This window comes from Equus asinus, chromosome 22 (assembly GCF_041296235.1).
Source record: "Equus asinus isolate D_3611 breed Donkey chromosome 22, EquAss-T2T_v2, whole genome shotgun sequence".
Classification (NCBI taxonomy): Eukaryota; Metazoa; Chordata; class Mammalia; order Perissodactyla; family Equidae; genus Equus; species Equus asinus.
This window is the reverse complement of record NC_091811.1, coordinates 52,613,110-52,625,895: the sequence shown is the minus strand read 5'-3', so window position 1 is coordinate 52,625,895 and position 12,786 is coordinate 52,613,110. Positions and strand designations below refer to the sequence as shown.

At 36.3% G+C, this 12,786-nt stretch overlaps 1 pseudogene; it reads left to right on the top strand.

Annotated features, from left to right (window-relative positions):
• Positions 1-9,801: 9,801 nt before the first annotated feature.
• On the top strand, positions 9,802-10,086 carry LOC106835307 (signal recognition particle 9 kDa protein-like; annotated as a pseudogene).
• Positions 10,087-12,786: the final 2,700 nt, after the last annotated feature.

Sequence of the window (12,786 nt, the reverse complement as noted above, 5' to 3'; positions counted from 1 at the left end):
GGAGGTTTTTGAGTACTGATTCAATCTCTGTACTAATAATTGGTCTGCTCAGATTTTCTGTTTTTTCATGATTCAGTCTTGGTAGTTTGAATGTTTTCTAGGAATTTATTCATTTCTTCTAGGTTGTGTGACTTGTTTGCATATAATTGTTCACAGTAGTCTCTTTGATCCTTTGTGTTTTGTGGTATCGGTTCTAATGTCTCCTCTTTCACTTCTAATTTTGTTTATTTGAGTCCTCTTTTTTTTTCTTGGTGGGTCTAGCTAAAGTTTTGTCTATTTTGTTTATCTTTTCAAAACCCAGCTCTTAGTTTCATTGATCATTTCTGTTGTCTTTTTAATCTCTATTTATTGTAGCTCTAATCTTATTCACTTCCTTCTACTAACATTGGGCTTTGTTTGTTCTTCTTTTTCTAGTTTCTTGAGGTGAAATGTAAGTTGTTAATTTGAGATTTTTCTTGTTTCTTGAGGTATGTATTTATTGCTATGAACTTCCCTCTTACAATTGCTTTTGCTTCATCCCGTAACTTTGGTATGTTATATTTCCACTTCCTTTGTCTCAAGGTATTTTTTAATTCCTTCTTTGACCCACTGGCTGTTCAGTAGCATGTTATTTAATTTCCACATATTCGTGAATTTTCCAATTTTCTTCTTGTGATTGATTTCTAATTTCCTACCATTGTATCAGAAAAGATGCTTGACATGATTTCACTGTTCTTAAATTTATGAAGACTTGTTTTGTGGCCTAACATATGATGTATCCTGGAGAATGTTCCATGTACTCTTGAGAAGAATGTTTATTTTGTTGCTTTGGGATGGAAAGTTCTGTATATGTCTGTTAAGTTCATATGATCTAATGTGTCATTTAAGGCCAATGTTTCCTTGTTGATTTTCTGTCTGGATGTTCTAACCATTGATGAAAGTGGGGTATTAAAGTCCTCTATGATTATTATATTGTTGTCTGTTTCTCCCTTTTGATCTGTTAGTATTTGCTTTATATATTTAGGTGCTGTGTCAGTTTTTTTTTTTTTTAATGTTTACATTGATCACTGTGTTCTGGTATTGTCTACCTGATTCATCCATGAAAAAGTTCTCCATTGACTTTTAACCTAATGTTTTAGCAGCCACCAATGATCGTTGTCTAGCTCCGTTATTTCATTAGAGTCTGAATGATGATATTCTCTCATTTCTTCTTTGTTACTAACTGGAATACTTGTATAAATAAAATCTTTCCCTTATCAACAGTTCAGTTACTCTGAGATACAATATATTCAGGAAAGGAAGAATTAATGCTTGATTCTTTCCCCATATTTTACCAATTTTCAGAGTAGAGAGTTGACTCCTCGCATCAAACAAAGGTGAACAATGTGACATGGAGTGAAGAAAGCCAGACATTAAAGAGTACATAATTAATGATTCCAGTTATATAAAGTTCAACAGGAAAAATGAAGTGATAGTGTTTGAGGATTCATACATTATAAATATAATGTTATAAAGAAAAATACAAAATTTTGAAGAAAAACAAGGCAGTAATTGCCATTAGTCAGGGAATGGGAAGGTGTTTTGATGTAGATGGGGATCTCAGAGGGCTTCTAGAACTCTGGCAAAAGTCTATTCCTTGACCTAGGTAGTAATTACATGCATATTCACCTCATAATAATTCATTAAGTTGTATATATGTCTTATGAAATTTTTTCTGTATGTGTATATTTTACACTTAAATTTAAGTCTTTAAAAATTCAAAACAGCTGGGCCAAGTGGGGCCCTGGTTTAATTATGTTTATTTCTGAAAATATATTGATATCTTTAGTCAGTAAGAACTATGAAAAGCATGATCAAATGAACAGATATTTAAAAGGAATTCCAGAAAGTCCAATATCAATTCCTTTTAATAACTATAGAATTTTTCTGTAATTCAGTAAAGAATACCTTACATTGAATGCTAGCATCATACTTGATCTGTTTAAACTATCTCTTAAGAACCATGCTTCCATTAAAATTTGGGAGTAAAACCAAGAATTCCCACTGTCAATATTATTATTTCATTATTGTTCTAGAAATCCTGACCAAAGGAAGTATAGCTGACCAAAGAACATATAAATATCAGACAAAATTATCTTTATTTGTCAATGATTATAGAACTATAAAGCCCAAGAAAATGAAGTGAATTACTTTTAGAATTAATGTTAAACTCAACAAAGTAGATGAACATAAAAACCAGTTAGAAAAGATAATGGAAACAGTCATAGCAATAATAAGAAAAACAAAATACAAAAGAATAGCTTTTCTTATTGAGATGTGTGGCCTTACAAGAATAAATTTGTAAAAAGTTTAAGATATATAAAATAGACTTGAATATATGCTGTTTCTGGAGTGGAAGATTACATATGGTATGGCAGGTAGAATGATGGCCCCCAAAGATGTCAATGCTCTAATATCCTGAACCTGTGGATTTTGTTACCTTACATGGCAAAAGGGACTTTGAAGATGTGATTAAGAGCACATACTTTGAGATAGGAAGATTATCCTGGATTATCCAGGTGGGCCCAATCTAATCACATGAATCCTTAAAAGTGGAGAAACTTTGCCAGCCGATCACAGAGAAGAGCATGAAGATGAAAGAAGTCAGAAGATGCAACATTGCTGGCTTTGAAGATGGAGACCTATGTCACACTTTTAACCTACAAAACTGTGAGATAATACATTTGTGTTGTTTTAAGCCACCAAGTTGGCGGTAACTTGTTATGCAGCAACAGCAGACATTTGCATGGTTCACTCCCTCAATTCTTTCAAATCTCTGCTCAAATGTCACCTCCTCAAAGAGGTCATCCTATTTAAGACAGCACCCCCATTATTTTCTGTCTTCTGACTCTGCTTTAGTTGTCTTCTTAGCTCTTATCAATATCTGGCACATTACATCACACCACACCATATCGCACTATATTATCTGTATGTTTGAGGATACCAATGAGGCTGGAGCCCAGTGAGTCAGAGTAAGAGTGGTAAGAAACAAAGAAATAGGTAGTCAAGGTCTGTAACATAGCATGAACTTGGATTTTGTTTTAACTGTGATAGCAAACCATTAGAAGATTGAGAACAGGATCGAGACAATGGTGTGGTTTACATTTTAAAAGCATTACTCTGGTAATGTAGAAAATAGACTGTAGGCGGTAAGAATGGAATCAGGGAGACCAGTTATGTGACTATTGCTGGAGTTCAGGTGAGATGAGAGTGGCTTAGACTAGAGTGATATGATAGAGCAGTCTTAAATGGTTGGATTTGGAGTATGTATTTGACAAGATTTGCCAAGATTGGATGTGGAAAATGAAACTGAGAGATGTTAAAAATAACTCTGAAAGTTTTGGCCTGATGGACTGGTAGTGGTGGTGCTTTATGAGAAGAGGGACAAGGGACAGTAGCAGGTTTTGGGGGGAATCAAGAAGTTGTGTTTAGCTGCATTAACTTTGAGAATTTTATTGGGGCATAAACTAGAAATGTCAAGTGAGCAATTGGCTGTATGAATCTGGAGTTTAGGGGAGGGGTTATCAAGAGAGATGAATTTGCAAGTAATCAACATTTATGTGTGACAGGATGGACATCTAGGGGATAATTTTAGATAGAGATGAGCAGTATGTCCTGGAGTACCCAAATATTTAAGATCAGGAAAAGAGAAAGATCCGTGCAAGGTGACAGAGAAGGAGCAGTCAGTATAGTGAAAGGAAAACAAGCATATGGCGATTTCTTAGTAGCCAGAAGAAAACTATATTTCAAGAAAATAGTGGTGATTGACACTATCAAATACCACAGTGAGATGGAAAAGAATGAGGAGTGAGAATGGACCACTGGATTTGGCAGGTAGAGATCAATAGTGGCCTTTGATAGATTTTATTACAGTTGTTGGGATGAAAGCCATATTGAAGTGAATTACATGAAGAGTCGTAGAATTAATCTTTTATGGCTCCTGGGTTTTGTGTCATAGTTGGAAAGGCCTTCCCTACTCTGAAGTTATATAGGAATTCTCTCATGGCTTTTAGAACTTTTGTGGTTTTATTTTTTACATTTAAATCCTTGATCCTAATGTGGAAGTTGTCCTTGGGTAAAGTATGAGTTATGGATCTGTCTCTTTTCTCACTTGGCTACTCAGTTTGATACCGAACGCAAACACAGATTCATTTACCCATTGCACAGTAGGGCCTATAACGGGGGAAAAAAACCCCAAAAAACTGAAACACCAGGCTTTTGGCAAGGAAAGGCAGCCAGGTGAGGACATGGGAGTTTGAACTCAGATCCACCTCCTCAAAGGCAAAAAAGGAGCAGTTTTTATCTAGGATTTTAGATAGGGGAGAGACAATAGGTGGCCTTGCTGTTTGGCGCCTTCTCACCAGCCTGCATTTGGCCTTGAATACTGAATCAACCTCTGGACTTTGAATTTCTGGGAAAGACAGTTCACCACATGGTAAGGAGAGACAGAAAGACCTGGTTAGTTTTAAACAATAGTTGATTATGTTGAATATGCACAGCTGCAGTTAGCAAAGCTTATCTCAGAGCTTTTGCTCTAGAGATTTTTTAACTCCTTAGTTCTCAGTTTCAATCCCCCATTATCGGTTGTTTATTCCACAGTCTTGTGGGATTAAGGTCGTCATCTCAAATCTAGCTACTTCCTGCTGAATGGGGGTGTCACAAGGGGGCCATGGAATGGAAAAATTTGACCTGATGGGTAAAATGACTTTTAGTATTTTTTTTGGTAGAGGTTTTACAAGACATTGTAGTAACATATCTTGCAAGTTTATGTATAAGTTGTAACAACAATAGATATCACAACAGAGGCACATACCAACAAATATTATAGTAATTAGAATTATCACTAACTTTTTCCCATCAAATCATTCCTGAACCCCCAAACCATGAAGCTGTAATGATGTCATCAGGTGTTCAGGTATCTTTTTTTTTTTTTTTGAAGATTAGCCCTGAGCTAACTGCTGCCAATCTTCCTCTTTTTGCTGAGGAAGACTGGCCCTGAGCTAACATCTGTCCCCATCTTCCTCTACTTTATATGTGGGATGCCTGCCACAGCCTGGCATGCCAAGCTGTGCCATGTTTGCACCTAGGATCTGAACCGGCAAGCCCTGGGCCACCAAAGCAGAATGTGTGAACTTAACCGCTGCGCCATCGGGCCGGCCCCTCAGGTATCTTTTTAGTCGTGATGTCTCTTAAGTTTATATCAAGTTGTCCAGTTTAAGTTTGCAGGGCTTCAGGGACAATGGTGGTTTCAGTTCTCAGTGATTCCAAAGGAAAATGATGGGATGGGAAAAAAAAAAGGAAAATGTCAGTTTGGAGATCTGTAGCAGATATTTGAAGAAACTAGAAGAATTCAAGATCCAGTCCAGTTTACAAATAGAAAACAAAACCTCAAAGACAATTAACAGAACCAAAATCTAACATCTACAAATGTGTATTATTCTTTCTATTAAAACATAATTTTTCTCTCTAAAGTCACCATCATGTTTACAAGAGATAGCCAAATTAAGACTCATTGGTTTTCAAAATAAGTCTAGCTTCAATAAACTTGGCCCAATTATTTACTTAAGTATAGCAAGAATAGTAGTTGATCCTATAGGCTCTTTTAAATCTACTTTGCTGGATCTTTTTATAAGGAATCTCAGATTGAACTTTAAAGGCCTCTTGAAGCCAGGACAGCCAAGTCACGGACTTTTCATCAGATTCTGCCTGCAGTACCTACAGATTTGGGTGGATTCCTCTCTTCTGTTGTGGTCCCCAAAATATTGTGGGGTTCTTGCACTTGGGAGAGAACTGACCTTCTTTCCTCACCTGGTAAGGTTGCTGAGAATCCCATAAGCAAGGTACCAGGCCAATATTTCCAAGTGGCTTTATTCCATAAAGTCCAATCTTTGTTTTTCAAAGCTGTCTGGTTATATCAGAGTTTATGTATATTTTTCTCAAATATGACATTCCAGTTAAAGCCTTGGTAATATCACCACTGTTTCCAAGTGTGTCCTGCTATAAGGAGAATAGGTTCTTATTGAACTTATGTGAATAACTATATTTTCATGAAAACAATACTTACTAGGAGTTTCCAAATTTTCTAGAGATCAGGTAGGGAGAAAAAAATGTTTTAATTTTGCTTATAAATTGTTATGCCATAGTTCCTTAAGATAAAAGAGAAAAGTTTCCTTAAACCTAGAAAAAGAAAACATTTAAAGAATCAGCAATATTTCAAACAAAAAATCATAAGCATTATAGTCATCCTCATCAGTTTATTCAGCACCATGATATCAACTTTTGATCTTCTGTTTACAGTTTTATGAGGCTATCAGTTTTTCTGTTCTGGTTCTGTAATTTGTTACCCAGCTCAGCTTCATAATCTGAAAGTTTATTAGAAATTTGCATTCCAGAGCAAGTGTTCAGAGACCTTTCTATGAATCTCTCTGCAGATGAAACATTTGCAAAAATATCAGAGTAAAATAACTGTCTGCAAATAACAAAGCACTCAAAAATGGCAAGACACTTGGCTATTTTTGTGACATACAACTCTTTGAGATAATAACCAGATTTATGAGTGACAACCAGGACAGATCAGAATTTTTGGAATGTTATATAATCTTTAAAAACATTTATATTAATAATATTTATCCACACAATGTAATGTAGGAAGGTTTATTATTATCTATCTCATAATGTTTCCCATGTAATTTAACATATCAAATAAGCCTAATTAGTTTACTATCTGTCTTTAGAGAAAGAGAGAACAAATTCTTTGAGAAGTTCCAGAGCTGATTGGAAATTCCTAAAGTTTCTTTTTTTCAGTCAAAAGAAAGACTTTCATTTTTGGAGAAGTTTATAAAAAATATCAGAAGGTTTTAAAACACTTGGTCAAATAGGAAATAATGCTTAGTTATCCATTCAATCACAGTGACAACAGAAGATATCAAAAGCAAGCAGAGAGTTAAAATATTCCCAAAAAACCTTAATAGAGAGACTTCAGTCTTTTTGAACATAGGAAATTATTTTTACAAGACATAGCTTTTCTTTTAGGTAAACTTACTCAAAAATAAAGAAAACCCCTTTATAACCTCTTTATCAAAAGCAGACCAAAAGTTCAAGGGAATTATCTTTTTAAGAGAGAAAGCCAAATTCTAATTTTGCACCAGTTTACTTTTGATATTGAGACTTATTTACTTAATTCAGTTTATTTCAATCTTAACCAACTTGAGCATATATAAAACTCCTCAGTGTTTTACTTCCACAAACCTTCTGTCACTTACCTTTTTTTTTTTTTTTGAGGAAGATTAACCCTGAGCTAACACCTGCTGCCAATCCTCCTCTTTTTCTGAGGAAGGCAGGCAGTGAGCTAACATCCATGCCCATCTTCCTCCACTTTATATGTGGGACACCTCCTACAGCATGGCTTGTCAAGTGGTGCCATGTCCGCACCCAGGATCTGAACTGGCGAACCCTAGGCCACCAAAGTGGAATGTGTGCACTTCACTGCTGCACCACCGGGCCGTCCCCTGTCACGTACTTTTTACATTCAGAATTTGTCCCATGTTTCCTTTCCTTTTTCCTTTCCTAGTACTTTAGGACAAATTTATCTTTCTTAACAGAACAAATAAAAATATCTCTATTGTTTGTACCTTCTTTACTGAAAACCTACATTTTACTTTCCTTGTATACAGACTTTTTAGAAATATGTGTTTTCTCATGGAAAATTTCTCAGCATGTACAAAACATGTTTATCAATAAACCTAAGCATCTTTTAGTTTCTCTGAGATAAGAAACCAAAGGCAGACAAATCTATGCTTAGTAATCAATTTCTAATATTTCATCTTATGTGGAAATGACCTAGATACTCAACAAACTTTTATCATTTAACTTAATTTAGGAAAACTTTAAAGTTTCAAGTTACCAAAAATATTTTGGAAGCTGTTTCTCAAGCATATATACCACAAAATATAATTATTGCACCCAAAATTCCTTATCCACTTTTACATATCTAACCTATTTCTTCCCAACAATTACGTTTAGATTACTCACAAAAAGTTCATGTGACATTGCAAGCAGTTAGCCATCATCTTAAGTACATACACTATAACATATAATTATTGTTAAAATTTCCTCCAAAAAGTTTTATCCTGTTCACATCTATTTAGTTTAATTGTTCCCAATAATTATATTCAGATTGCCTACAAAACTCTCATGAGATATCAGACAAAATCAGCTATGATTTTAAGTTATTATTTTTGCTGACAAATTTTGTAGCAGAGATAACATGTTTGTGCCATATCCAATGATGATAACTCTGAAAATGTATCTATTTTAATCAAACCAACAAACTTAAGCTTTTATTTACCAAAGATCATTTTATATTATGTAAAATAACTTTGTCTTTTAGGATTTTTCATGTTAATCAAAGACTGCATTCCATTGTGAGAGGCTTTATTTTGCTAGCAGGGCCACTGACATCCCCCAATCTGGCATGTTTAATTATTTAATTATTTTCTTTTAAAGAGGCAGTAAATTATTCCTGATTTCATTTAGAAGCCTGAAAAGATTAAAATAGGCTTCCCATTGGTTGTTGAATTTTATAGCCAGCATTTTCTAATTATATATGTAAATACATCAGTTTGGGTAAACTGAAATTGCCCCATTTTGGCCATTTTCTCTCTGGCGTCTAAGAAATATTGTGGCTATGTGGTGTTACAAAAGAAAACCATCTTCTCCTGGGACATGGGCTCATAGTTGAAGTCAGCCCATTTAGCCAAGAGGCAGCCCAGAGGGCTTTTCTTTGGGGACAGATGGAGTTCACCCCAATCCAGAATGACAAACATACAGACACTCAGACACAGGCGGGATCCCAAACAGAACAGATAAGTGCACCCAACAGATTCTGGGTGGTCCTATACTATGTCTCTCTTAGTTGGCATGCAGGCTCAGACAGAGCTCTCCCTCCAGGATTTCCCCTACGAGAGACAGGGAGTTCACAGCAGGCCTGGCTGAGGCAACTTACCCTACTCCGTTGATCACCAGAAGCAAAAACAAACAAACAAACAAATGTAGAGGCGGTTTACTTGCCAAAAGAAAAATGCCTAGGGCCAGTGGTGCCAGGTCAAAGTACTGGGGACAGTCCCTAGGGTAAATCGCCTAGGCAGCTGCTGGCCTGCTTCCCAAGAAAGCCCAGTCGGCCTGGGGCTGTGGTCTTCCTGCTGGCTCACCAAATTATTACTGAATTCAAACACAGGTTCATTTACCCGCTGCACAGTAGGGCCAATAACTGAAAAAAAAAAAAAAAACCCTGAAACACCAAGAGTGTGGCAAGAAAGGAGGTTTACTGTTATCTAAAGGCAGCCAGATGAAGAGATGGAAATTTAAACTGAGCTCCACCTCCTGGAAGGGAAACAGGTAGGGGAGGGAGAGTATGTGGCCTTGCTGTTTGGTGCCTTCCCACCAGCCTGCATTTGGCCTTGAATAGTGAATTTTGATGTCTGGACCTTGAATTTCTGAGAAAGACAGCTCAATCACGCACTAAGAAGGGACAGAAAGACCTGGTTAGTTTTGAATAACAGTAGGTTATGTTGAATACGCACAGCCGCAGTTTTTGCTCTAGGGAAGATTTTTAAACTCCGTTCTCGGTTTCAAATTGCCCCAACATCATTTATTTTTTAATCTACCTTTTATCCATTGATTTGAGTCCGTTGCTGGTTGTACGAGGTAGGTTGGTGGATCAGATTTGTCACCTCCTATCCCAAAGCCATTCTCTTTCCCTATCCCTTTCTACCCTGGCCCATAATGCTGCGGTATCAGACCTGGGAGAAGCTCAGCCAGGCAGCTGAGAAGGCTTACTGTGCGGACCCCTGGAAGATGCATGTGGTTCTCAAATGTAGGCATTCTGATGGGAGCCTGTGTATTAAAGTCACAGATGATTTAGTTTGTTTGGTGTATGCAACAGACCAAGCTCAAGGTGTAGAGAAGATTGAGAAATTTCAGAGTCAACAAGTGTGACTTATGGTAGCTAAGGAATCTTGCAGTATTGCCGTAACACAGGCTAAATGGTTTGAAGTGGACTCTTGTTGACATGTCCTTAGGAAATAAATATTTTTTGAATTTGAGAGTGTTGGACAGAAAATACTTTATGTAACTAAGTAGACTATTTAAAGTGGAGAGATTTTCCCACTTCGGTTTTTTCTTTTTTCTTTTTTTTTTTGAGGAAGATTAGCCCTGAGCTAACTGCTGCCAATCCTCCTCTTTTTACTGGGAAAGACTGGCCCTGAGCAAACATCCATGCCCATCTTCCTCTACTTTATATGTGGGACACCTACCACAGCATGGCATGCCAAGCAGTGCCATGTCCGCACCCAGGATCCCTACCAGTGAACCCCGGGCCGCCGAAGCAGAACATGTGCACTTAACCGCTGCGCCACCAGGCTGGCCCACCCTCCAGTTCGTTTTTTAGTGTTTAGTGTACTTAGCTTAGGAATGTATATACTTTCAGTTAGAAAGCCTTTATTTATTTTTGGAAATTGAACAAGAAAGGCATCTATCTTGGAAGATTTTTTGCAGATTTTTTGATGTTTGACAAGGTATGTAATTATTTCTTGGGTAAAGTTGTATCAGTAATTTGAAAATGAGTTATCAAGACAGGCTGATTCTTCCTTAAAGCTTATCTGTCTTTGAAGAACATTTAATGCAATCATTTTGTTGGGTTGATATTTCTTTGGGAACATAATGACCAATAAATATAAAATATTGATAATGACCAACAAATATAAAATTTGGTAACTGGAATTAACTATGCACAACACTATGCCTAATTATGTATATGTAGTCTCAATGATATCTAAAGGTAATTATGAGTAACAAGTATGCTTTACTTTGAAATTTCCAGGATTAAGGGGCCGGCCCAGTGGTGCAGCGGTTAAGTTCACACGTTCCACTTCGGCGGCCTGGGGTTCACTGGTTCAAATCCTGGGTGTGGACATGGCACCGCTTAGCAAGCCATGCTGTGGTAGGCATCCCATATATAAAGTGGAGGAAGATGGGCATGCATGTGAGCTCAGGGCCAGTCTTCCTCAGCAAAAAGAGGAGGATTGGCAGCAGTTAGCTCAGGGCTAATCTTCCTCAAAAACAAAACAAAACAAAACAAAAAACCAAAAAACCAAAAAATAAAATTTCCAGGATTAAACTATATTTGTGAATGTAAAGGATTTGTAACATAAGCTTGTTAGTTGTAACTTACTTTGAATCCAGTTTTCAGTGATAAAAATAACCAGTTTCCTTGTCATCTAAGGACTCATTGCAGAATCTATAAAGAGCACATATGTGTCAGACATGTGCTCCCAGTCCATGACTTGCCTTTTCCTTTTCTTAGCTGTGACTTTTATTTTGATAAAGTCCAATTGATAGATTTTTTTCTTATGGTCCATGATCTTTTTTTGCTTCTTTGTTTTTTGGCTCACTAATTGCCTTTTCCATGGTTGCAAAGACTTTCTCTTATATTTTCTTTCTACATGTTTTATAGTTTTAGCTTTTATGTTTACATCTGTGATTTATTTCAAGTTATTTTTTATATAGGATATAAGGTAAAGGGCAAGGTTAATATTTTGTCCAGTTTTATTGAGATATAATTGACTTACAGCAGTGTATAAGTTTAAGGTATACAGCAAAAAGGTTAATATTTTTCCATACAGATATCTAGTTATTCCAGCACAATTTGTTGTAATGGATATCCTTTCCTCGTTGAATTATCTTGGCATCTGTGTCAAAAATCAATCAGTCATACACGTGTGGGTCTATTTTTGGGAATTCTCTTCTGTTTTAGTGATCTAGATGTCCATCCATATCCCAGTATACCACACTATTTTGATTAGTGTAGCCTTATAATAGATCTTTAAATCAGGTGTTTAAGTCCTCTGACTTTGTTTTTCTTTCTTGAAATTGCTTTGACTATCCTAGGTACTTTGCATTTTTATATAAAATTTGTAAATTTTTAAATTACATAAATATACAAATATTTCATATTTTTAATTACAAATTTAATTTTAGTGAATATAGGAATATTCAAATTTTCTAGTTCTTGTGTCTGTGTTGGTAACTTGTCTTTTAGAAATTTGCCCCTTATTAAATCTAAGTTGTTGAATTTATTGGCATAGACCTGTTTGTAACATTTTCTTATTATCCTTTTATTTAATTAATTATTCAATTTTTTTTTAAGATTTTATTTTTCCTTTTTCTCCCCAAAGCTGCCCAGTACATAGTTGTGTATTTTTAGTTGTGGGACCTTCTAGTTGTGGTATGTGGGACGCTGCCCCACCATGGCCCCATGAGTGGCGCCATGTCCACACCCAGGATCCAAACTGGTGAAACCCTGGGCCACCGAAGCAGAGCACATGAACTTAACCAATTGGCCAAGGGGCCGGCCCCTAATTACTTGATTTTTTTTATTGTGGTCATAATAGTTTACAACATTGTGAGATTTCAGTTGTACATTATTATTTGTCTGTCACCATATAAATGCTCCCCTTCACCCTTTGTGCCCACCCCCCAACCCCCTTCCCTCTGGTAACCACTGAACTGTTCTCTTTGTCCACGTGTTTGTTTATCTTCCACATATGAGTGAAATCATATGGTGTTTGTCTTTCTCTGTCTGGCTTATTTTCCTTAACATAATGCCCTCAAGCTCCATCCATGTCGTTGTGAATGGGACGATTTTGTCTTTTTTTATGGCCGAGTAGTATTCTGTTGTATATATATACACCACATCTTCTTTATCCAATC